The sequence below is a fragment of the Canis aureus genome, chromosome 26 (assembly GCF_053574225.1).
Source record: "Canis aureus isolate CA01 chromosome 26, VMU_Caureus_v.1.0, whole genome shotgun sequence".
Classification (NCBI taxonomy): domain Eukaryota; kingdom Metazoa; phylum Chordata; class Mammalia; order Carnivora; family Canidae; genus Canis; species Canis aureus.
The window spans coordinates 45,844,921-45,871,653 of NC_135636.1; the positions used below are offsets into that span (position 1 = coordinate 45,844,921).

The following is a 26,733-nucleotide window of genomic DNA, read 5'->3' on the forward strand; positions in this document are numbered from 1 at the left end:
GCACGGACGAGCTTGGGAAAAGGGGAGAGAGCGTCGCAGGGGAGAGTCATGAGAACATGAGCCGCCGCAGCATCTTCTCAGGGGGTGGGGGCCACAGCGGTCCCGGGGTGCAGGCGCTCTGCTTACCGGCTAGGAGAGTCCCAGCTTCCCTTCCTCCCCAGGGGCCTCTGCTTCACTTGGTGTAACCGGATGTTGGCTCCACCCGCGGGATTGTGGTGACGTCAGAAACCAGCCATGGACCCCCCCAGGCGAAAGGTAGGAGGAGGCCGCATCACCTGCGCCGCCAGGGAACGTGCACGCGAGGCCGGTGTTGGGCCAGAGAGCAGATCTCAGCTCCTCCCTGACCCCCTCAGCATTAAAGAGTTTCTAGAGGCTTCCACGGGGCCCAGCCACGAGCACTGAACAGGGGGCCACACCCCCGGGGAGCTCACTCCAGGCTTGCGATCGGGGAAAATGGCTGCAAAGACCGGAAGCCGCGAGCGTGCACTCCCCGGATGGGGCGGGGCCAGCACGGAGGGGCCGTGACCTCTTAGCCCCGCCCAGCACACCGCTTCCGGGCCGGTGAAGAGGCCTGGTTGGTGCGGGGAGCTGTCACCGCACCGGGGCCTGGTGCGCCTCCGGGGCTGCTTCTGAGAGGCGGGACCTGCGCTTGGAGGACCGCGGCCTGCGGTGGTCGGAGGGAGCCCGGCATCTGGAGGGCCTGCGGGTTCGCGGGCTGCGCTGGCCTCGGTGCGGTGGTCGTGGGCTTGCAGCCGCGCAGTGCCCGGGGCTTGGACTTTCTGGAACATGGCCAGCCCGTGTTCAACCCCGGGTACACTCCTAAGCCCTGATGTCTTTGACCCGGGGCGGGGAGGGGGGTAGGAGGAGAGGGGAGATGGGGAGGGGAGAGGGGGTATCAGGAGGAGGAATGGGGAGGGGGTGGAGGGGGGATAGGGAAGGAGCTAGGGAGGGGGATGGGGAGCGGGGAGGGGGTATCAGGAGGAGGGATGGAGGGGGGGAGGGGGGTATCAGGAGGAGGGATGGGGAGGGGGGAGGGGGGTATCAGGAGGAGGGATGGGGAGGGGGAGGGGGTATCAGGAGGAGGGATGGAGAGGGGGGAGGGGGGTATCAGGAGGAGGGATGGGGAGGGGGGAGGGGGTATCAGGAGGAGGGATGGGGAGGGGGGAGGGGGTATCAGGAGGAGGGATGGGGAGGGGGGAGGGGGGTATCAGGAGGAGGGATGGGGAGGGGGGAGGGGGGTATCAGGAGGAGAGATGGGGAGGGGGGAGGGGGGTATCAGGAGGGATGGGGAGGGATGGGGAGGGGGGTGGAGGGAGGGGGATAAGGGGGAATGGGGTAGAGGGGGAGGGGAGGAGGATGGAGGGAGGGGGGATAAGAAGAAGGGATGGGGTGGAGGAAGGAGGGAGTGGGGGGAGGAGGAGGGAATGGGGGGTGCGGGAGGCACGTGCTCTGTGCTGATTGCTATTCTTGAAAATGGGGTTCAGGGAGGTCTCCTGGTTTACACCTGCCCAATAGCAAAGATTCCTGCCATGAGTGGTAATATTTTTTTGTTTGTCAGTGCTGCTAAGGGGGTATTGTGAAAACTTGCTGTTTTTTTAAATTTAATTATTTTAATTTTTTTTAATTTTTAAATTTTTTTAGATTTTTATTTTTTAAGATTTTATTTTTAAGCAACCTCTACGACCAATTGTGGGGCTCGAACTTATAAGGCGAGGTTAAGAGTCCCTTTGCTCTACCGACTGAGCCAGCCTGGCAGCCCCCCCACCCCCCATATTTTATTTTTAAAACTTGCCTAAAATGGTTTGAAAACACCAGTGAAAGTGAGTGAAGCTGCCAAGGGAACTCTTTAGTTAGGAATCTCGACTTTGGGGCCAGAGCACCTGGCTCAGATGCTGCCCGGGTGATTTTTTTTTTTTTTTTTTTTGACCTGTGTGGTATGGCAGGTGGCTTGGTGTTCTTTGTGATTCAGCTCCTCATCTGGGAAATGGGCACGGTAATAACACCTGAGTCACCCAGCTGTGTAGGACGCAAATGAACTTAAGTAGGTAAGGCCCTTGGAACAGGCTGGTGCAGGGAGACACCAGGTCAGTGTCAGGTCTTATTTGTTACTGCGGCTGCTGCTGTGCAGAGCTCAGAATTAACCTGACATCTCATTCACCCACGTGAACTCTTTGTCAATCCATCATTCATTTGGAAAGTTTGCAGCTCTGCCCTGGCCCTGTCCATATGGTACTGTATATAGTATTAGTTACTGGTGCAAGGGCAGGAGATAACAGGAAGTGTATAGCATCTAGCAGAATGCCATCATCTCATTTCGGGGGTGTTTCCTGTTTGTTTCTCATTTGATAGTAACATATGGTATGTACTGTGTTCTGTCATTCTCTTTTAATTTTTTTAATTCCGATATAATTAACATACGGCGTTATATTAGTTTCAGGTGTATAATATACTGATGCAACAATGCTATACATTACTCAGTGCTGGTCACGATGAGTGTACTCAAAAATTTGAAAAGCTTCATGAGTTTGAGGTCATTCCTACTCAGGGGGTGTGCTAAATCTTCTCTGTATCATAGTATATGCATTACTGAAGTGAGCACTGTAATTTTCCCGTTTTGAATTATATATTTATGAATACACTATATATTCTATATATCTTTTATATGTAAAGTATCTTTCATAAGTATCTCTGTTTTGTATGTACAAATACATGAACATTTGCAATATAGTAATAGTTTTTATATAAACATACGTATCATTAGAGATACATGTATTTTATATATGTATATATTACATAAAATCATTTTTATATCATTTGAGATGTGAAATATCTCACAAATAGATAAAAATACAGATAATAGTAAAATAGGATAATACCTATGTATAACCCAGATATAATAAATATTAACTTTTTAAATGTTTAATTTTTTAAAGAAACAAAACACTACAGATGCAATTATCTCTACACTATTCCATTTCCTCTCCTATCAGCCTCTTTTCCCCACCTCTAGTTAGTGCTATTTTGAAGCTGCTGTGTATCTACATCACTGATTTTAATATTTTAACATAAATGTATGGTCCACAGGACAATATTTAAAATGTAGTATCATATTTTTGTTGTTAAGTAAGGTAAATAATATTTTGCTAAATATATCTTTCTGCAACATCCTCTGATCATTTCCTTTTTTCACTGAACTTTTTTTTTTAGATTTATTCAGGCTGATAAATTATCCCTATTTCATTTATTTAATCACTGTGCAGTAATCCTCTTGTAAGAATATATCCCAATGGATTTATCTTTCAATTGATGTATATATAAGTTGTTTACAGTTTTCATTCTTGCAAAGACTGGTACAGTGTGTATGGTTGCGCACATCTCCTTAGGCAAATGTGTGAGAGCTGCTCCAGGGCACACATGTAAGAATGGAATCGTTGGACTATACTTCCTTGTCTCACTTTTATATTTATTTTTACATCAAGCATTTATTATTCAACCAGAAGAAGGAAGAGTGCTGGAAACAATAGGGAAAGCAATTTCTGAGTAATCATTTATTATTCTTAATTTTCAACTTTGAAACAAATATTACGACCTTATTCTCATGCTTTTGAATGAGTCAACTGAAGACTAAAGTTTGAAAGGAAATTGGAAAATGCTTAGCATTTGGATTTGCTTATCTGTATAAACCAGGAATGACTTGATACTGTAGGGTATGCAATGCAAAAACCAAAAATAAATTGGATGATGAGAATCATAGGAGACTAGAGCTACTATTTCTTCCTTTTTTTTTTTTTTATACTTTAAAAAAAACTAATTAATTCATTTATTTAGAGAGAGAGCAGGGAGAGGGGCAGAAGGAAGGAGGAAGAGAGAATCTGAGCATGGAGCCTGATGAGGGGCTCGCTCTCACAACCCCAAAAATCACACCCCTAGTTGAAATCAAGAGTCAGACTCAACCAGCTGAGCCACCCAGGCACACCTAGAGCTACCTTTCCTAATCACCAATGTGAATGTGTTGTGCTCTTCAAAGCCATTGCATTACATATAACATACTTAACTCTTTTACTTTAAATGTGTCTATACTAGATTTTTATTTTGATAATCCATGATTATACTTGAAAAGCATAAAAAGGAAGAGGACTCATATCTCCTCCACTCAATTTTAATCTACGATAGCCACTACTTGTAACAGTTTGATATTTCCTAAGTATTTATAAGAGAGTGTGTATGCGTACTTTCTAATAAATGGTATTTTAGTATATCTTCAAACTGTAATTTAATAATTTGAATCTGCATTTCACTCTGAGTTTATAAGTAAAATAATGTAACTAGTTGAAGGGCAGTAACTAGATTTATACCGTTAAGTACTGCATTATTGTTTTGCATATTGAGGCTTTGATTAAATTGTAAAGTGAGTGCAGAATCTAAGGTCTTAGTGTCAAGATTTCCTGATTACTTCAAGGATACAAGTGATCACCAAGTGTCAGCAAAGCAAGGAGAAGCCAAGGACTGTCAGTGAGGCTCCCCAGGTCCTTTCTTGCTATATTTGGACATGCTTCAGCCAAATTTAACATGCAAGGTGTGTAAGAAGTGTATGCAGGTACATGACTTGTACAAACATCTCCATTTTACACTCGGATAGCTAAATAGCTCATTCGGCATTTTTCAGAGAACCATGCCCCATAGAGCCTTTGAGTCCAGATTGAGTCAGACCACTGACTACCCCCAAACAGACCAGGTACACTCTACTGAAAGCATTTTATGGATAAGGATGCTTCTACTAGTGAATGTCAATCATGGATTTGCTGGTTGATCCATCTTTAGTGTATTTTCAAGGAGATTTGACTGAGGTGCTTTACTTTGTTTTCTAGACATCCACAATAAAGGCAAGAAAAGATTGCAGGCTTGCTATGCCACGGACACTTGACAATGACCATGAAATAATCCGAGGCCCATGGATAAAGCCACTTTAAAAATCTTGGCCTATAGTTTCTGTAGCAATAGCAATAAAGCTACATCTTTGGTACATACTTTTCATTTTCTTTATGTTTGAGATAAAGTTTCTGTTTTCCTTTAAACATTCCAGGCAAGCTTTAGTCCTAGCTTCCAGATCCTTTTCCTCCTAGAGCTTGTCACCAATCCTAAATTCTGACCTTCAGTGAAACCACTAAGTGGCAAGTTGGATTTCCTCTATTTAATCCAACAAGAAATCAAAGCTAATATTTTTTAAAGATGTACCTTAGTAAGGGTCATAGCATATGCTGGTTCCTGGATGTAACTCTGCATTTGTTCATTTTCTGCATAAACATAAACTGCTCTAAATGGAAGGAGAACTTTGTTGATGGCCACATAGAAATGGAGGTGAGAGGTGGGACATGTTACATCATTGGGCCATTTGCTTTTCAGATATGGAATTCTTCCACTGGAGCTCTACCCTGCTCCTGTTGGTCCATCTGTTCCCCTCTAGAGTTTCCCACCTCACAGAAGGCCACCTGTGATTAAACAGTTGGAGGCAGATGATTACTAAATGGTAGGAATGGAGATGGTATTCATATTTATATAGTGTCCAAGCAGAGGAGTTTGCACATTAAGAATGCATATTGATTGCACTGTGCCAAACCCAAGAAAGGAATTGTGTTTTGAAACAGTATGGGAAGAGAAAGCAAATAGTTAATTGGAAAGAGATAAAGCAAATGAGCTTCAGAATAGATCTCTGAAATGATTATCACTGGTTTCATTTAGAAAATATCCTCTCCTGGACCACACATTTCACTTTAATTAGGGAATGTGCTGGAGTGTAAAGCAGCAAAATGTCACCGTGTACCTGCCACATGACCTCACACCTGGTTTTCAGAGTAACAGTGGAAACTATACAAGTATTAACCACAAGACATGAGCGAATGATACAGGGAAATGCAGGAAAGCTGTCTTGTAAAGTTTGAACATGGTCAACAGCATTTGGAGGCTACAGTCTCTAAAATTCTGTATTTTCTCTGCTCTGGGAGTTACTGCCCTAAGGTCAGTTTTGTAGGTCCCAAGGGCAACTTGAACCAAGTGTCAGTATTGTCTCTTAAAAAGCTGAGTGGTTTTAGGTTTCCTGCTTTCAGGTCTCAAACATTACACCCCATAAAACCAGCATGTTTTCCTAATCAGTTGCTTAAGAAATAACAATGACCCGTCAGTAACTTTAAGGGCAAGAGGCATTCTCAAAAGGAGACACAAGAAAGCCCATTTAGTTCCACATCAAGTCCTCTAGAATTTCTTGGTGGTATGAGAGTACATTGTTAGGAATCCAGGATTTGAGGGGGTAAGAAATAAGATATGTATGAAAAGGGAGCTCAGAAATGAGAGCCTTTGGTCTTAAATGTTTAGATCACAAATAAGCATGACTGTAAGTGTTAAATTAATTGTAAACACTGTGGGTAAGTGGATACGAGTGGATTCACAGCAGGAGAGGGACACACTTTACTACCTGAATCTAACAGCTACCATGAAGAGTTGGATGTGCTGGGGGGGGTTCCTAACAGGGCCGATGGTGATGATGACTCACATTTATGAGTGCGTACTCTCTGCTGGGGGGCTTCTCCAGGAACTTTCAAAACATTATCACATATGATCTTTATAACAACCTTATGAAAGGAAAATTATTCTGTTCATTCATTCTATTCATTTACCTCCATGAGCCTCATGCTCAGAGTAGGTAAGCAACTTAGTCAAGGTCCTACAGCCCTAAAGGAGCAGCGTGATCAGTCTCTCATCCATCTGGTGCCAGAGAACTATGTTCTTACCTTCACAGCAGTTGTGGTTACCTTAGATTTTTTGAGCACATTATCTAATATGGAAGTAAGTATTCAGTCAAGAATCTGGACCATTTAGGGACGCTGGGGGTTGAGCCTCTGCTTTTGGCTCAGGGTGTGATCCTGAGCCCAGACTCCTGGGATCAAGTCCCACATCAGGCTCCCTGCATGGAGCCTGCTTCTTCCTCTGTCTGTGTCTCTGCCTCTCTCTCTCTGTGTTTCTCATGAATAAATAAATAAAATCTTTAAAAAATCTGAACCATTTAATGACTGAAAGAGCAGTGTAGGCTGCTAAGACAACTTTGCATTTTCGCTAGGGAAACCACGTCTCTCCTGTGATGTCCCTATAACATCATAGGGACCAGAGACAGGGTCTCACAGGGCAGTGGGCCATAGGACTTTTGTGGCAACGTGGATCCCACATTTCAGATTGCTGACTTATTGGGTCTTGATGCTATAAATTTTATGACTCTTACATGGTCAGCTAGACCCAGTGTCACCTCTTAGTCCTAATCTATGACTCTGAGGCTACCCAAACACTTCTGTCTCAGTGGACCAATGCAAGCAGACATAAAATTGGTCTATTTTATGAAAGAAGGGTCATTAAGAGGTATGGCCAATTTAGATACCAAAGTAAATTGTAGGGTGTTTGATTTTTTTATGTTATCTTTGTTGACTGAATTGCCAGTATAGATATGTTAGCATTTTATTTACGATGAGTAGCCTCCACTGAGCGATTAGCCTCATTGCTATTTTTGTTATAATAACTTTGATTCTTGCTTTCTGTAATTTTTGGTTCCAACAGAAACCTCATGCAACTTGATTAAGTTCCAGAAACAAAAAATATTTGCACGTGTTTGTGTATGTATAACTATGTTGGGAGGATCAGAGTGTATTAAGATCTCAGAGGGAGAAAATATACACAGATTTGAGAGAATGGAACCAAAAACTATAAAGTTAAAAATTAAAGTTAATCTTTTTATCTTTCATGACTCAAATGGAATCTCTGCTTGTCTGTGTAGATATAATTTGTTCTCTGTCTCTGTAGCTAAGCCATCCCAACCTACCAGTACATAGCTTTTCAAGTTCAGAGCCCAAGTGAATCTTTTAAATACAGTTTGAAAATTTCTGGGGTAGAGATTCTCAAGGGCCTAACTGGGGTTGTTGGTGATTGTGGGGCAGTGAGATCGGACAAGACTGCCTACTTGTCAGGGCTTGTTGGGGATAAGCCTTTGAGAGGATGGAAAAGGTTCTCCCCATGGGGAGTGAGGAAGCGGGGGCAGTTATTAGTGCAGGAGATTATGGCAGCCTCTAATCCATCTGTCTGGATGTTACTTTGCGTGAATTTGCTTTTTAGTCATCTGATGTACTACCAAGACTCACCTTCCACATGATTCCCTATTGTTTGATGAATAATGCTATTTGGAATTTTCTTATGTATTTGAATTAAGGAATTTAATATATGGAATGTAAGTATTGTACTTAAGGGTGTGAATTTTACATTCAAAATGCCTGCATTTGGAGCCCAACACCAGAGTTTACCAGCAGTGAGAACTTGAGAGAGTGACTTAGCCTCTCTGTGCCTCTTTATTCAATTTTATACAACAAAGGTAGTAGTAGTAACTACCCATGAGAGTTTTATAAGAAGTAATTGAATACATGGGTGCTTTTAAAATAGTTCTTGTAGAGTTTTTTTATTTGGTACAAGATTTTATAAATTACGAGATTTTTGTATGCTTAGGGATTTTTATACACATTAATTGATTGAAATAAAAGGAAATTTAAGGAGAATGTACATGCTGAGAGAAAAATGAGCAAGGTGGAAAAGGAGAGACTGCAAAGTCATTACAGTCTTGTGATAACAAGGTTTGGGGGCACTTGGGTGGCTCAGTTGGTTGAGCGTCTGCCTTTGGCTCAGGTCATGATCCCAGGGTCCTGGGATGGGGTCCTGCATCAGGCTTCCTGTGCTTCTCCCTCTACCTGTGTCTCTGCCCCTCTCTGTGTGTCTCATGAATAAATAATAAAATCTTAAAAAAAAAAAAAAAAAAGAGTGTGTTTGGCCGAGTGGAATGGTCCAGTTAAGCTGAGCCTGTGTAGCCCATTCCTTGTTTGTTTCCATTATGGGATGCCCCTCCACCAGCCCTTTATGCCAGGATGGTTCAGAGAAGAGCTACATGCAAATTAAATAAATTAAATTGTAATTGGGTAGAGCAGAGGGCATTTTGGCTCCAATGGTGGTGGAGGAAATCTGGGAGAAGTTTGAGTAGATGACACAGGATGAGATCCAGAGGGAACGGGTTTAGTTTTAAATATAAGAGTGAGATCCTCTATTGCAGCAAGGGTGGGGTGGAGTGGGGTGGGGGCGGGGGGGCGCTTTCTTATGTGGGGGAAATCCTGGTGTGGAAGGTGGTGTGCTTTTGTATCTTGGTGGCTTTTCAGGTTGGTCTGAGCCCTTTGCACCATGGCCACTTCTAGCTTAATTGATTGCTCCCAAGGAGAGCTAAGCCTTCCTAAAAAATATAGAAAATCCAACTATAGTAATTGCAAAAATGGTAGATCATCTTTAAGTAAAAATGGAAGCTAAAGATGTTACATTTTTTATGCAAAGACATGGCCAACATTTTTGATCTGTCAAGCAGTTTCGTTGTAAGGTGGAATAATAGCTGTTGAGCCTGGGATAGGGCAGGGGTTTCCAACATGTTGGTCTTCCCAATCTCCCCCTCCAGAACACCCAGCCCAGTTATACCACATGCAGGCTGGGGAGCAAGGTGAAGTATCTGAAATGTGAGCATTTCTGTTCTGAATCAGAGCAGACCATATCATGCTTTCCCCTGGGGTTGACTTCTCCAATTTGATAAAAGAATTATTTAAGATGGACTGATTACTGATCCTTCTAGAAGCAAGTGATGTATTTTATTGTATGCTTTCTACCATTCTGTTACTTTTGTGCTTTCAACACTGTGGATTGACCCAATGATATTGAAACCCTCAGTTCGAATGACTCACTGAACAATAATTGTAGGTTTTTTTCTTTGAATATTTTATTTATTTATTTATTCATGAGAGACACACAATGAAAGGCAGAGACGTAGGCATAGGGTGAATCAGGCTTCCTGCAGGGAGCCCGATGCAGGTCTTGATCCCAGGACCTAAGAGTCCTGACCTGAGGCAAAGACAGACACTCAACCACTGAGTTACCCAGGTGCCCAATAACTGTGTAGGTTTTATTTTTAAATAAGTACTTGAAAAAAAATTTTTAACTAGCTGTAGAATTGAACTTTGAATTATTTCTGTGAAATCAAATAATGGGCAAAATCACCTTCAGATGTCCTGTTTCTTAGTAAAATTTAATTCAAATATCAAGTTTTTTTTTTTTTTTCAGTCTGATGAAAGCACCTAAAAATGTTTTTGTTCACTTGGCTTTAATGATTTTGAGAAGATAAGCTTTGATAACAGAGTATGTTTCGTTTTTGTGGTTATTAAAGCTTTGCTTAAAATGCAGCTAAGCAACTCTTTACTTTTTGAATTGATCAATATTATTGCACTGTTGTTATATGGGTAATATATTACAGTGGTTTTTACTGACAGTCTTTCTGAAAGAGAAGAAACCGTAGACATAAAATGTACCATCACCCATCATGGCAGAAGTTTTTAAAGAATACAGTGTTAAAGAGAATCTTTAAGAAAACAGGCATTGTATCTTCTTCATGTCCATATCACGAATACCTAGCATATTGCCTTGCACATAGTAGATCCTCAACAAATCTGTCTGGTGTTGAATTGAATGGAATTGGAACTTACATCTTCCAATATACTGGAACAGAAACATAAAATTGAAATATGCAGGTACAATGACAAATTAGAGGAGCTATATTTTAGTCAGGGAAGACTGTAGTAGGCTTATTAATGATGACCATAAATATAACAGAAGTAACAACAGTAGCAAATACACACCGGATCTTTCTACATGCCAGCTGCAAAGCTTATAATTTTACCTGAATGCCCTCATTTTGTCCTTATGGCAAGGCCCTGGCCTGTCCCCTTTACAGATGAGAGATCTGAGATCAGGTGAGCTCTAGTACTTTGCTGAAGATCTCCCTTGTGGGAAGTGTCAGAATTGGAATTTAAATTCAGGCACTTTGGTCTTAAAAAATGCCTTCTTAGTCACTGCTAATTTTCTTTCCTTTCCATCATATATTGGCCTCTACTAAAGGTCCAGTTAAAATTGATTAACTAAGATCCAGCAGATTCTAGAGCCTGCCTCTTAAAGAAGACCACGGACATAAGACTAATTGGAAATAGGAACCAGATTCCTAACAGATTTTCAGGCACAGGATTTTGTTCTTCTTTCATTTATAATTCCTTGTTGGGTCGCCCAAACCTCACTTAAGAAGTACTTGTTTCCTGGACTTACAAGTCCATGTTTTTTCAGTTGAACTGTGAAACTAGTTTCTCTGAGGGCAGCCACTCCCTGAAGGACTGAGGGAAAATAAATATTCAGTGAGGTGTGTGTGTGTGTGTGTGTGTGTACTTTATTTTAGAAAACTTAGAACTTCTAAGCCTTTGGTTGGATTTGGGAACATGTGCTTTGAATTATTGATCTTACTGTTTCATGATATTGAAAGGTACTTTCAGACAATGGGGATGCATGCTTTTTCTGCATGAATATTAGTTGGTTATGAATCCCAAGTTCATTCTACCATTTTGAGTCACAGAAGACACAAAATACAAGATAGGATACCAATGGTGACTTTTTAAAATTTTTATAAAAAATTTATTTATTTGAGAGAGAGCGTAAGCAGGAGCAAGGCCCGAGGGAGAGGGTGAGAAACAGACTTCCCACTGAGCAGGGAGCCCAACTTGGGGGCTCGATCCCAGGATGCTGAGATCATGACCTGACTCAAAGAAACTTAACCAACTGAACCACCCAAGTGCCCCAGGATACCAATGGTGACTTTTATAAGTGTGGTGATAGACTAGAGAAAAAAAATGCTTTTGAAGAATTAGAAGCTAATAAGGGCTTATCATTCATTGGAAGGCTAGTTTTGTGATTTTTGAGCACTTTGATTGTAATTTATAATGAGATACATTTTGTAATGTGACTTACTATATCCAGATGTGTGTATAGATGTGCATGTATGTATGTGTATACATGTGTACCTATGAAGGATAGACCCATGTCTATTCTGTATAAAACATTTTTTGAAAAGATTTTATGTATTTATTCATGAGAGACACACACACAGAGAGGCAGAGACATAGGCAGAGGGAGAAGCAGGCTCCCCATAGGGAGCCCGATGTGGGACTTGATCCCAGGACCAGGATTACACCTTGAGCCAAAGGCAGGCACTCAACTGCTGAGCCACACAGGTGTCCCTATATAAAACATTTGTATATGAGATAACATCCACCTTACTACATACTGTACCTTCTGATACTTTCAGTTATATTTTCTTTCCTAACATATTACAATTTATAATTTTGTATTAATATAATTAGCAGAAAATTGAAAAGAAATTATAGTATATGTAAATATATATATGACTTACACAAATATGCCAATCTCTCATTACCACTAAAAACAAATGCTAGAGAGTCATTGGAATCCATGGATCAAAAATATGGAAATATCTAAAACATTTTTGGTTCCAAGGGGAAGATAATTCACTTCTCTAGAAGTTCCAATTTATTTTACTAATTCTTTGAAGAAACTTGTTAAATACCTGCTATATGCCAGGACCATTAGTTTGTTGTAAAACAAACATTTTCTTTGGCCTTATAGCTTAAAGACCAGTGAGCAAACAAACATTGAAAGATGTATACACTAACTAAATAATGAAAGATTATGGGAAATGTAAAGAATATGTGGCAAGTCCAATTAACATTTACATGAGCAGTTTTAATTGTTTTAGTAATGCCAAAGAACAATTCTAAATAAATTAACTGTAAGCCAAGATTGTAGGAGGAATTGGAATTGTCCAGGTGAAAGAGATTAAGGAGAATAAAGTAAACAGGCCTGAGTCTGGAAGGAACTCATTTCAGAAAATGAGAAAAAACAGTCAGTAAGGCAGTAGGGGGAGTCTAGGCAGATGAAGAGAATAGGTGGGCATGAATTAGAATGTGAATCATCTGCTAGACCAAGTTAAGGGTTTTTATGTTATCCCAAGCATAGTGGGGAAATGTTGGAGATTTTTCAATTTTTCAATTGTTGTATTGTTCTATTTATTTCACCTAAGGTATCTCTGCTGATGAAGGAAAAATGGGCTGTAGGGAGCCAAAGTGGAATGAAGCCATTGAGCTAGATGGTCCCAGAGGCCATTGAGGCTTAGACAATCTATGACTCTTATAACCTTTGTATCACCAAAGATCTGTATGATTACCCCCAGACAGCTGGTTTCTTTTTAAATTTTTCTCATCATTTGGCTTTCAATGGTTGGCTTGGTTGACTAGAGAAAACCAATGGCAGATCCTTTTCGACAACCTCAGGTGAGTGGTGCTATGTCGTCTTCCAATTTCTTTTTCACCAAAATAGATAGGATACTTGCCACTCTAACTTTTGGGAAGTTAGGCCATGGAAAGAAGCATTCTTCTCAGATGACAAATCAGGTTAGATGTAAGCCAGCCTTGCCAAAGTAGAAGATAGGCTTTCAAGATCTAATAAAATTGCCTCTGTCTCTACCAATCAGAAAAGTCATTTATCAATTACATATATATTGCAAATAAACATTTTTTAATGCTTCCTTTGATTTTTCAAGAAAAAGGAAAATAAATGAGTACCAGCTACTTCTTTTATAATCCCTTACTTCCAGGGTGGCTTCAGAGCCAAAACTTACTATAGCCAGTCTCTTCCCCTGATAAGATTGAAATTGGATGTTCAGCCTAAGACCCTAACTTAGCAAGAAAGCTTATGATACCTTCCTGTATTTATTATGGCAGGAAAATAGAACTCTTCATTTTAAAAATAGCCTTTAAAAAAAAGATAAAAGCTAAGATTATTTTTAGAGTTATTAATCAGAACTTTTCTGCTTATAAGTGAATAGAATTCCTCCTTAATCTAGCCCAGGAAGAAAAAAAGAAACAAGGAAAATTCATTATCTTATAACTTATGAGGCCCTGAGATAGACACAACTTAAGCTGGATCTATGGGATCAAATAGCATCATAGGAATTTTTCTACTTCTCTTTACTCTGTGTGTGTTGGATTCTTCTCTCTCAGGCACTTTCTTTCCTTACAGTGGTAAGATGGTTACAGCTGCTCCAGGATTTAGCAGCCATGCTTTCAAATTTCCAGAAAAAAGTTCTGAAATAAGTCTCATTTGCCCCACTTGGGTCATAGCCCATCTTGGAGTTCATCAATATGGCTAGTGGAATGGATGGTGCCAATTGGCCAGGACTGAGTCATGTGTTTCATCCTTTTTTTACACACTACCCTTCTTCAGCAGCCAGGATTGGGCCAGATTAACCCAAATCATGTGGACTCCGGCAGAGCAGTGGTTCCTCAAATGACAGTTTTCATTAATGAGAAGATGATGTAAAGGGGATTGGTGTATATACAGGAGATACCCTCAAGCATGCCATCTCCCTGTGAACAGAAAACTTGCGGTTTTTCCTTACACAGCATCTGGCACATGCTTTGGCACTTTTTTAACAATAAATTTAACGCATGAGATTCCTCTTACATAAAATACAGTTTCTTCCTTTCCCAAATCATTTTATTTAATTGAAACTTGATTATAGCAGACATTGGATGGGAAGTAGTATTGAATCTTTGAGTCCTTAAGCCTAACATGAAGAATTTTATCTGAAGAACCACAATGTTAAACAAATAGTGGGAGTGATTAGTGAAAGAGCAAAGAGCAGTGAGCCAAATAGTCTCAACTACAGGGTGGTCAGAGCCCATGACTCAGTGCCATTGACCTTCTCAGGCTTTAGTAAATCCAGTTGGAAATTCTGATAAAGATCAGGATGTCACCATCAAGAAGACATTGAGCTTGAAATGACCTTTTTTGAATAAATAGGTTAGAAAAGACAACAAAATTAAGCAGCAACTTTGAAACAGCCAACATAGAAATCTGCAGGGTAGATGACATGACCTTCAGGCTTCTGGCCTTTATCGTTCTCTGGCCACTAGAGATTTTTCCATCTTCTGTTTCTCTGCTTTGCAAGGACTCCAAACTTCAATCGTATTTGAGGATGTAAGTGATTTAGTTTAACTTTAACTGATCCTACTGAGCATTTCCGGCTTGTGATTGTTTAGTGCTGTAGTGTCCATGGATCTGGAAATGGCAAAGAATGTGGAAGAAGCTGGGCATTGAAGTCAGGCATACCTGGGTTCATGCCAAGCCTCTGCTACTTTCTCACTATGTCTTTGGATGAGGGACTTAATATTTTTGAGTATGTTTCTCCACTTGTAAAAGGAGGATACCGACAGTTCCTACCTTACAGTGTTACATAACACAATTCATTTTATCAATGCTTAGCAAAGTGTCTACCACATAGTTAATTCTCAGAAAATGAAAGTTGTTTTAATTCGCCTACAATGTGTTCTTCTAGTTAAGGTCATCATCAGTTTGTCTTCCATTAGAATCACTAGATGGACAAGCCAACTACTGATTAATTTGTGAACTATAAACTCATATCATCAAATGAGATGCATCTTCTTTTGCTCTTATTTTCTGTGGGAAAGAGGTGAGGAGAAATGGGAGTCAGAAATGGTATGATTTCTCTAATTAGATGATAAATAAAGACAGAATGACAAATTGGATTTATGAACATCACAGACCGAGACGTTTCCTCTGGATATACAAATACTTTCTCAACACTCTTTTCTAAATGAATACCTAGGGTGAAAAGGGCAGATGTGAGAATCAAGCACTTTGTTCCTCCTTTTTCATATAGACTCAAGTATAAAGTGAAGATAAAATGTAATTTTCATTTATCTATGCCAATGGATGGCAGCTCAGAGGCTTATATTATCTACTGTAGTCGATACTTGGTCTTGGAATGCATTATTTAGTTTGGCTGTGTTTTGTTTCAGCAGACTCACCTAATTATGGTTTGCTGAGGCTCATGCTGAAACCACTGTGAATTTTCTAAGTATATCCCAATCAGCAGTGGGGAAAATTGGCCTAGAAAACTCTTCTTGGCAGAAGGATAATGGCAGACTGGGATAACGAACACATTGGAAATTATTTGCATATGGATATTTGAGTCTTGACTGTAAGCAACAGTCATTTATGTTCTTTTGCTGGAATGCTCAAACAGTTAGTCATTTTACCAAACAAAAAAGAGATCAGTAAAATCTCTGGGGGAATACCATCCCCCACAAAAGGACAAAATTATTGCTTGATGAGGTCTATAGATGGCAGCCGGTTATTTGAATTGTTCTCTTTTTGCCTGGGAGATTTAAAGCATTACTGAAGATTTTTGATATGACTAATATATGTAACCTATTTCAAAATTTTCTGAAATTTAAATAAATTTATATGTGATTATATCTATAGACATGAATATTGATGAGCGCTTAAATTAGAATTTTGTAAGTTCTGTTGCCATTTTATTTCCCTTTTAGCACTAACCAAGACCATTTTTATGGTTTTTCTTGTTTATGATACTATGCTCATTTTCTGATGTGCTTTTCTTTTTTCTGAAATAGTACTTTTAGTGATGTCTGGTCTGAAGTTCTATGATTTGGTCCCAAACTTTGACCTAGCTTATTTTTAGGATTGTAATACTATATTGCAGGTATAGCATATACCAGTCTCTCTCTCTTTCTCTATCTGTGGCAGTTAGATAGACAGCTGTACATTTGGATATCTACCTGTCTCTCTATATATGTCTTTCTCTTTATATATTTATCTACCTATGTCTCTATATAGATATATCTGTATATATGTGTATATTGACATTAAATGATACAGATGTAAATTTACATTTAGATATCTCTATCTCTCTGTTTCTCTTCTCATATGTACAGTTGATCCTTGAACAACACAAAGGTTAGAGGTGCCTTTCCCTTCCTTACCTCCCCCAACAGTCAAAAATCCATGTATAACTTGACTTCCCCAAAACTTGACTGGAAGCCTTACTGATAACATAAACAGTTAACACATGCTTTGTATGTTACATGTTTTATATACTCTAATCTTACAACAAAATAAGCTGGAAAAAATCATAAGGAAGATAAAAAACATTACAGTACCGTACTATATTTTTTGAAAAAAGAATTCACATGTTAGTGGATCTGCACAGTTCCAACCTGTGTTGTTCAAGGGTCAATTATATATATCTATCTCTATATATCAATGTTTATATATGCTTACATAGGACATAGGTTATATATAATTGGTATATTTATAATGCTGTATGTAATTCTATGTGATGATATATGTTATATATATTACACACACATTTATGACAGAGACATAGAGAAGGGGGGAAAGAGACAGAGACAGGCACCTTTTCAACAAAGCTTAACACATAGGATTGCTGGTTATTTTATTGAGAGTTATGATTTGAAACCAAGGTTGATTTTCCTGTAGGTTGATTTTCCCAAAATACGCCACTTACCTCTTTGGTAAATATGAGCTGTGTTTTTGTGGAACTCAGACATAACACTAAGCTGCATTCAATGATGAGACATTGGTTTTCTTTTCTTCTGGTTCCGTTTCCTACGTTGTGTCCAGGAGAAACTCTTGGTTTGGTACTAATCCCTTCCTGACTCTCAGTAATCTGCATTCTTAACCTTGACAACAGACCTCTAGCAACCAACAAGGCCTAAAGAAATTTTGCATTATTTTCAGTTAAATTTTATGTATGTTTACTTTGTATTTATGCCAAATGATACTGATTTTTTTTGTATGTTTGTAATTTTTTAAAAAAGATTTGATTTATTTATTCATGAGAGAGACAGAGAGAGAGAGAGAGGCAGAGACATAGGCAGGGGGAGAAGCAGGCTCCATGCAGTGAGCCTGATGTGGGACTTGATCCCGGGACTCTAGGATGATGACCTGACCCAAAGGCAGACGCCCAACCACTGAGCCACCCAGGAGTCCCAGTAATGTTTTTAAGTACAATGTATTGTTAAGAAAATAAATAAATCATTTTAACAAAAAAATACTAAGTCAGTGAAAGTGAGTTGACATGCAAACTTCATATCGGCAGTACAGATATAACTGAATAATAAGAAAGAGAATCCTAGGACATGATTTCACTTCCTGATTTTGATGAATGCTGCTCTCCAGACATATTCTTACCTTTCTCCATGAACAATACATTTTTCCATTATAATGCCTTAGCTGACTGTTTCCTTTCTCTTGCTCCTATGTCATCATAACTAAATTCTGAACAGTCATAAAGGTCAAGTTCACACACTGTGTCCATAAAGTTTTTCTTTATTTCATAGATGAAAATGTTCCCATACTGGTTTCCCAGATTATTTTATATCATTGAAGTTATCACCTACTTTTTACATTTTCTTATAAATATGCTTATTTTCTCTTTCTAACATATCTTATATGTGCTGAGGGCAAAATCTATGTTTAGGACACTTGCCTGTATGGATCAGCACCTGGAAGATTGCTTTGGGTATAGGAGGTACAAGATAGATGGTCGTGGAATCAATAAATTCATATGTGAGTGAATAAAGGCAATTCAAGTAGGTGCTTAATTCATCAGACACTTGGCCATTTTGCAATGACCCAGCCTCGCCTTAGGAATATTAAGATTTTGCTGTCTAGAACACCACATAACCCAGATTTTCCATGTTAGTTGCCAAGGTATTAGAAATAATCTGGGACCTGAGACGTGAATTAAAAACAACCAAAACCTCCCAACACAGCATTTTAAAAAAGTCATTCCGTAGAGTGATACAGAATTTATAAAAGAGAAGAGAAATGAACTTACTGACTTGAGTTTTCTGGTACCACGAGCTGTTCGGTACCATTGACTTAGAAGCGTTTTCTGTCCATGTGTATGAATGGAACCTTCCTGGGCGGGTGTGATGGTCTTACAGTGCTCTCTGCAAGGAGATGGAGCTGATGGAAGAGAATGAAACAGGATGGGGGTCAGCTTTGTGGGATTGTAACTGGTTCTCTGGTTGATTTAGCATTCCAGATGCTAAAGGCCATACAGCAGAATTCAAGTGAATTCTGTTCTTTAATAAGCCTTGTGTAGATGTGGCTGCCGATTGGTAATAGAGTTCTTTTCCTTACCCATCCGCTGCTCTTTCTTGTAACCTCTCCCTCTTTGTTTCACCACCGCTAAGATTTCTTTCTGCTACTTTATCTCCTTTTTTCTGTCAGTAAAACGATTGCCCAAATACCTCGGGGTGTAGTCGCACTTCTGGATGTTCATTATCTCTAGATTCCCTCAGCTACGGATATTTATTTTCTGCAGACCTCAGTCTGCAAACAAAACAATAAACTCCGGTGCTTGTTATGGCAGCAGAGCAATCTAAACTGTTTTTCTCTTTCTAAGGCAGTTCAGAGACCTTAGCGTCTGTAATTTTTTTTTTTTTTCCTCCCTGTAGGTTTTCTGTTTCTCAAAAGTGAAATTATATGCCAGGGACCATTTTTCATGCCACCTCTCTCCTCAAATAATCTGGGCCATTGGATTTTCTGATCTTCTTTCCTTAATCATTGCTACAAAACCACTTACAGATGAAGATTGCATTTCTGGAAGCAGCGGGTTTTGAGGCAAACAAAGGTGCTTGAAGAGTAGTGAGTGGGCTTTCAGAATGAAGTCAGAATATACTTGAATGTGTTCTCTTTTGAAAACCTCACAGTCCTTTTCACAAAGACTGAATTTAAGGACCTGTTTAAATTCTTTAAATTCAGGCCAGATTATATCTGAGATTGAGGCTGCACGATTTGCATTGTATCCCATCGATGTTTCAGAATATGAATCTCTAACCCCTCCATTTTAATTTTTCTAGGGTTACCATTATTCCAAGTAACTGGTCAATACCAGAGGGCCTGAATTCAAAATGCAACTTTTATTTCTGTAGCAGTCATATGTTGAAATAACCAGAAGAAGAAGAGTGCTAGAAACAATAGGGAAAGCAATTTCTGAGTAATATCTCTCTTTTTTTGCTTGTTGTTGCTTAAAATTATGTACCTCACTTTATTGAATAAAGTTTTGTCAGTGGTAATATTTACTGTAAGCACTTAATAGTTATAGTGAGATGTTCACCAAGGATGAGAAAATCACATCAATAATTTCCCTTTCAAAGTGCGTGTATTATTTGTGCTTGTTTTCAGGTGCATGAGACAAATTCTACTGCAGTGGATTAATCAAATGAGCATTTATTTTTTTCACAAAGTAAGTGAGCTAAAGAAGAAATCTAAGATGAGATGGTAGCTCCATGATGCAGGCATGGATCCAAATTGCATTTGTGGTTCTGCTTTGCTTTTCTCAACTGTGGGGCCTCCACCCACAACCTCAGCATGGCTACGGAAGCCATGGCCATGATACGTGCATTCTAGGCAGGGAGAGAAGAAGAGAAGAGGCCACAGGGAAGTGCAGGCAGATCTACCACCATTTTAGGAATGTAAGAGTTTTCCATGCAATAGATTCCCACTTAAATTTTATAGATGAGAACTCCATCACAGGTCCACCCCTCCTAAAAGGAGATTTGGGGAAGTGAACCTTTTATCTGAGTATATTGCTGTTTAGAAAAAGATAAGTGAAAAGATGCTTGTACACAGCCAATAGTGCCTTCTTAACATATAAAATCGACATATTGTTAGGCAGGGCAGAACGAATGCCAACTCATTTCAGATTAGGTTCCTGATTTATTTTAGTTCATAAAATGTCAGTAAGCAGAGAAAACAGAGTAAAAGTATTGTTCATGAGAAGTGTTGGCAATTCCCATCCCAAGTACTGCCTAGGAGAGGAAATCTGATTTAAAGAGCTTAATGCATATGAAGATGATGTAGAGCACGTGTGTGCACATGTGTGTTGTCAAGACAAAATATACAGTTTTATTCGTAAAGCAGCATTGATAGTAATTTCCTGGCTCCATTATCTACGGGCTGTATGCTATTAACCAGTCTACCTAACCACATTTTGCCTTGGTTTCCTTTTTCATAAAATGCGGATTAAAGTAATACCTACTAGTAGAGATTCTGTCCCTGACCAACCTTTAGTAGAGCTCCTCTGAGCCCTCTGCCTGACCTTGGGCTTATGTCCCTACCTTTGGCAAGAATCCTGATAAGTCAGTTTGGCCAGAATCTCCCACCCATGGTACATGATCTCCATTGATATCTGACCAAATTCCTCATCCCCCAGGGAATATCTTGGTATCTCATCACCCTGGCTTGTCTTCACCTGTTAGGTTACTTAGCAAGAATGACCTTAACCCCCTTGTAATCTTCTGTTTGCTACTAACCCTCTCCACTCTATAAATCCCCATTTCTCCTTGTTGCATTCAAAACTGAACCTAATCCCTCTTCCCTGCTGATAAACCACAGTACACTAGTTACCCTGAAAAAAAGTCTGCCTTATCCTTTTAATAAGTATCATGAATAATTTTTTTCTTTCACACTGCCTCATGGGATGGTTGTGATAAACAAATTAATATTTGCCAAAACATTTAGTTGCAATGTCTTTTACATAAATGGTTATTAAATAAGCAAAACAGACTGTAGTGTGGAAGGAATTCCTTATGTCTTTGTCAGACATCAGGTTAGGTCTTTATCAGATTTGGTATGTCCTATTCACTGGTCCTTGTCTCTGGCATATTGTTGGAGTTCAGTCAGTGCTTAAGGAATTAACATGTGAATCTCAGCTGATACAAAAGCATTTTTGCTGCAGCCAGTGCTACTTGTTTGTTGCATTTTATCAACAGTATTATAATTTCTATGTAATCCTTTGAAGGACTCAACAAAAGGACTTTGAATAATTCCGGTCTATATGGTAAGAGTTTTTTTACTGCATATTCTTCAAATGTCTTCTGATTATGACTTAATTTTACATGAAGCTTGATTTTTACATAACAACAAAAGAAATATATTCTTGTCTTGTCAACCCAAACATTCATCATTCCTTTGACAGTTGGACTTTTTTCTCAAATTAATAATTTGCCATTATATCTACCTTGTTTTTTTTGGAATTTAATAATGTTCAGTTTGTCTCAGGGCCTGATCACTTTTGGAAGCAAGAAAAACAGATCTCTGAGGGAATTGTGGTGACAAATGTCTGGACAGTCTTTAAATCGTTATACTAAACTCATTTTAATTTTGTTTTCAGCTCTTCTCAACTGATTTACGAATTAAGGAAGTAATTTACTTGGAATAATTTTGTTTCAAATCTAATCCCAGCTCCACAATTTATTATTTGTATAATTTGGGCAAATTATTTAAGCTCTCTGTAGGTCAGTTTCCTTGACTTTATAATAGTGTCTGCTGTCTAATAGGGTTACACTGTAGGTTAAATGGAATAGTCCTCTATAATATTAGGATAGTTCCTGGCATGTAATAATTGCTCAGGAAGAAAGAAATAGTATCCATGTTTGCTGGTTAATTTATCATTTGAAACAATTGTTTTTGTTGTGTAGTTGACCACAAATGAGTAAACAAATGGTCAGTTCAGTAAGGAGAATGATCCATCACTCTAAGTCTTTGTTTTTGTTTAAGATCAAAAGTGGAATTTTAACTGAATTCTTCCACCAGGTATTATAAAACCATAAATAGAGAAACTGCATTTTAGGATAGGCCAAGGGACTGTTACTGAATTGTTTCAAGATGTCATTTTAGCTACACTGTCATATTTAGCTAGATGTTATTGATACATCTATAGGACATAGGACATATGCTATGGCCCCACCATTGACTCTTGAACCACATGGTTTGAACTGTGTGGGTCCACTTATGTGCAGATTTTTTTCCAATAAATACGGTACAGTCCTCTAAATGTATTTTCTCTTCCTTATGATTTCTTAATAAAGTTCTTTTCTCTAGCTTACCTTAAGAATACAGTGTATGAGATGTGTAGTGTACAAAATATGTGTTGATCTACTGTTGCTGTTATCAGTAAGGCTTCTGGTCAACAGACTATTGGTAGTTGAGTTTTAGAGCAGTCAAAAGTTAAATGCAGATTTTTGACTGTGTGGAGGGTCAGTGCCTCTAACATCCTTGTTGCTCAAGGGTCAGCTGTGTATGGTATACCGTAGCTATATTTTGGTTTATTTAGTGGGTATTGATCACTTACTAGGTATTTTGCAGATGATACTGCATTCCATGTATTTTTAAAACATTTTTAAAATTTAAATTAAATTCAATTAACATACAGAGTATTATTAGTTTCAGAGATAGAATTTAGAGATTCATCAGTTATATGTAACACCCAGTGCTCATTACATTTAGTGCCCTCCTTAACGCCCATCACCCAGTTACCCCATCCCCTCCCACCTTCCCCCTCTAGCAACTCTCAGTCTCTTATAGTTAAGAGACTCTTATAGTTTTCTCCCTCTGATTTCATCTTATTTTTCTTACCCTTCCCTTATGTTCATCTGTTTTGTTTCTTAAATTCCACATAGGAGCAAAATCATATGGTATTTATCTTTCTCTGACTGACATATTTCACTTAGCATAATACCCTCTAGTTCCATCTGTGTCCTTGCAAATAGCAAGATTTCTACTGCATTTCATATTAATTTGGAAATCATACTTTTGAAAATTGCCATGTTTCAGGCCTGGTGTGGTAAAATGTATCATTGCACAATTTTTAAAAAGGGGTTTGTAAAGGAAATGAGTAATGAACTAAGATAAATAATTGAAAGTAAATTTTAATCAACTTTCCAATGCAACAGTTTTTATGTTCCTGGAATGTAACTTTTCGTTTCACTTACAATGTTCACTTTCTTTATTCCATTTCCTTGATAATATTAGTAGAGATTGTTGAAAGTTATGAAACTGTAAGCATTTTTAAAAAAGATTTTATTTATTTATTCATGAGAGACAGAGAGAGAGAGAGAGAGAGAGAGAGAGAGAGAGGCTGAGACACAGTCAGAGGGAAAAGCAGGCTCCATGCAGGGAGCCCAGTGTGGGATTCAATCCTGGGACTCCAGGATCACTCCCTGGGCCGAAGGGAGGTGCTAAACCGCTGAGCCACCCAGGGATCCCCCTGTAAGCATTTTACTAAGTTCAAAGAAATATAAATTTAAATTAATTCATATTTATCTTTATTTCTCTCATAATTTAAGTAATTCAGTGAGATTTTAGTATATCTATTTTAAAGTACTGGTTGAATTTTTCCCTATATGTTTTCTTTCTTTCTTTCTTTCTTTCTTTCTTTCTTTCTTTCTTTCTTTTTTTTTTTTTTTTAAGATTTTATTTATTTATTTGTGAGAGACACAGAGAGGCAGAGACATAGGCAGAGGAAGAAGCAGGCCCCCTGTGGGGAGCCCAGTGCAGATCTAGATCCCAGGACTCTGGGATCATCACCTGAGCCAAAGGCAGACACTCAACCACTGAGCCACCCAAGTGCCCTCCTATATGTTTTCTTAATGAAATTCATTCTTGGTTTTCTAGTGGGCTATAAACATTAGGAAATCAGAAACTTTTTGTTCTTTTCTGAGCACCCAGTATTCATTCACTCACTGAACAGCAGGTAACACAGATGTTATGTTAACTGAGTGAGTGAAAATGTGTATAGAAAACTGAAAAAAAATATATATATGGAAAGGTAAAATGAGAAATCATTGTTAACAGCAGCCTGCTAACAATTTAGTATATCTTTCAGTCATTTTTTTTTATTGTGGGTATACTTGTAGACTTAGGTGATATTAGTTTTTTTTTAATATTTTATTTATTTATTCATGAGAGACCGAGAGAGAGAGAGAGAGAGAGAGAGAGAGAGAGAGAGGCAGAGACATAGGCAGAGAGAGAAGCAGGCGTGGGACTCGATCCCAGGTCTCTAGGATCAGGCCCTGGGCTGAAGGTGGCGCTAAACCACTGAGCCACCAGGGCTGCCCAATATTAGTTTTTTATATATAAAAATGTAAGCAGTTTTCTTTACTCCTAAGCAAAGTTTTTAAAGAAAAAAAATGCTTTCAAGTTTTTATTTAAAAAAATTATTTGATAATGAGATCCCCCCCAACCGCCCAAATTCATGTTACTTCAGGTGCTTCAAATTTAAGATAGGATAGGGCTGTCTCAGGGCTGTGGAAGCTCAGAGTCCGAGTGTATACAGTAGCAATGTCTCTAAAGGAGGCTGTGGTTTGCAGAAGAGTCAACTTAGGCAGAATGGATAACGTAATGTGTCGTGAGCCTTTGGATGAACTCCATGCAATGCTAAGTTGGCAACTTACTACTTATTTGTAATTCTCAAGTACACAAGGTTCTGAACATCAGACTTTTTGTTTTTGGAAAAATCATAGGCAAAATTCATGTGTTGGTAAAACATAACCTAAGCCGAGTTGAGGCAGGTGTAACCCTCATTCATACATTCGACTGCAGAAACGGTAAGATGATTGGTTACCAGACAAGTATATTACCCTTCTAAAATTGAAAAGTTCTCAACACAGAATCAAATTCCGCCCCTCGGGCTTCAGATAAAGGATTGTAGACTTGTGTTTGCTTGGAAAACACTTAAATTTTTAATAAGGAGACAGTATGGTGTGGTTGTTAAAGAGTTGAGCTCTAAAGACAAAAAGCCCACTTTCCATTTACTAGGTATGACCTCTTGAGAAAGCTTCTGATACTCTTTATGCTTCAAATTCCTCCTCTTAAAATGAAGTACCTAATTTCCATTCATACAGGATTTTTGTATAAATATATACATAGTGCTTAAATGTTAGTAAGTTTTCTACAAGCATTGGCAACATGCATACTTCCAGGTATATATAAATTTGTTGAATATAAGCATGAAAAGGGGGCAGTCAAGATTAATGCTTAATATGGGTTTTGCTTATCAAATAGCAAATAATATTTGACAGGGGGAACAACATCTACATCTCAAAATGTAGATGTTTAAAAGACATACCCTAGGACAATACTACTTTGCCTCACTGAACAAATATTGAATCTCCAGGTCAGCAAATATCCAAGGATTATCCCAGAATAATTATTCTGATAATTGGTACTTTATAAACTGATGTTCAGTTTAACTGAGTGTAATAATTTATTAATAACTATTTGAAGAGAAAAAAAGCAAAGCAATGTAGGATAACATTTTATAACGTATCCAGATATGCTCGTTCCTTATTAAACATGCAACACCCAATGTTCTTTGTTAAAATAAAAAATTTCATTCAACATCATTGTGTATAAATTATTGATAGGATCATTTGAACAGTTTCCTAGTGGAATTCTAGTCTGGTTTTCACTTTTAGGGCATAGTATCCTTCTTCTAGATAAAACCATCTGCAGGTAGTCCATTTCTCATCTAACTATTGGCTCTTTATGTCTCTTACATGGAACTAACATCATTCTCTGTTTCCCAAGTAGTGAGAAGAGATGGGCTGCAATGTTTCTTCATTGATGATTCAAGATGATTCTTCTGAGGAAAAGCAATTTTATTTTATTTTATTATTTTTTTTTTTTGAAAAGCAATTTTAAAGGCTAATTTTCTAAATGTATTTTTCGAACATCCACTTTCCATTATTTTTAGTGTTGAAATTCTTAAATATATATTCTTTGAAAATAAGTGAATTTTTTGAAACATCAGTTTGTTACTCATTTAAGGAACCTAAGGAATATTGTTTCTCTAGAGACTTTCATAAATTGGTCTTGGAATATAATTTTTTTTATTGGTCAGGTTTCATTTGTAATAGGTGTTTTTCCATTTCAAGATGATATGTTTTTTTTTTATGAGAGAAATGTTTTGTTTTGTTTTTTCACTTCATACAAACCTTTTATCAAAAGATGGCCTAATGAATAGTAAAAAGATTTGTCGTGTGAAAAAGTTCAGGTTTTAATAAGAATGTCTCAGTGGTATTT

General features: G+C 38.5%; 1 long non-coding RNA gene across 2 annotated transcripts; it reads left to right on the forward strand.

Moving 5' to 3' along the window:
- Nucleotides 1-567: 567 nt before the first annotated feature.
- Nucleotides 568-26,312, forward strand: LOC144298554 (uncharacterized). Of its 2 annotated transcripts, XR_013365488.1 has the most exons (4): nt 568-811; nt 20,053-20,113; nt 21,671-21,709; nt 26,239-26,312. It is a non-coding gene; the product is annotated as an uncharacterized LOC144298554 (long non-coding RNA). The 2 variants fall into 2 exon arrangements; XR_013365487.1 differs by lacking the exon at nt 21,671-21,709.
- The last annotated feature ends 421 nt before the right edge of the window (nt 26,313-26,733 follow it).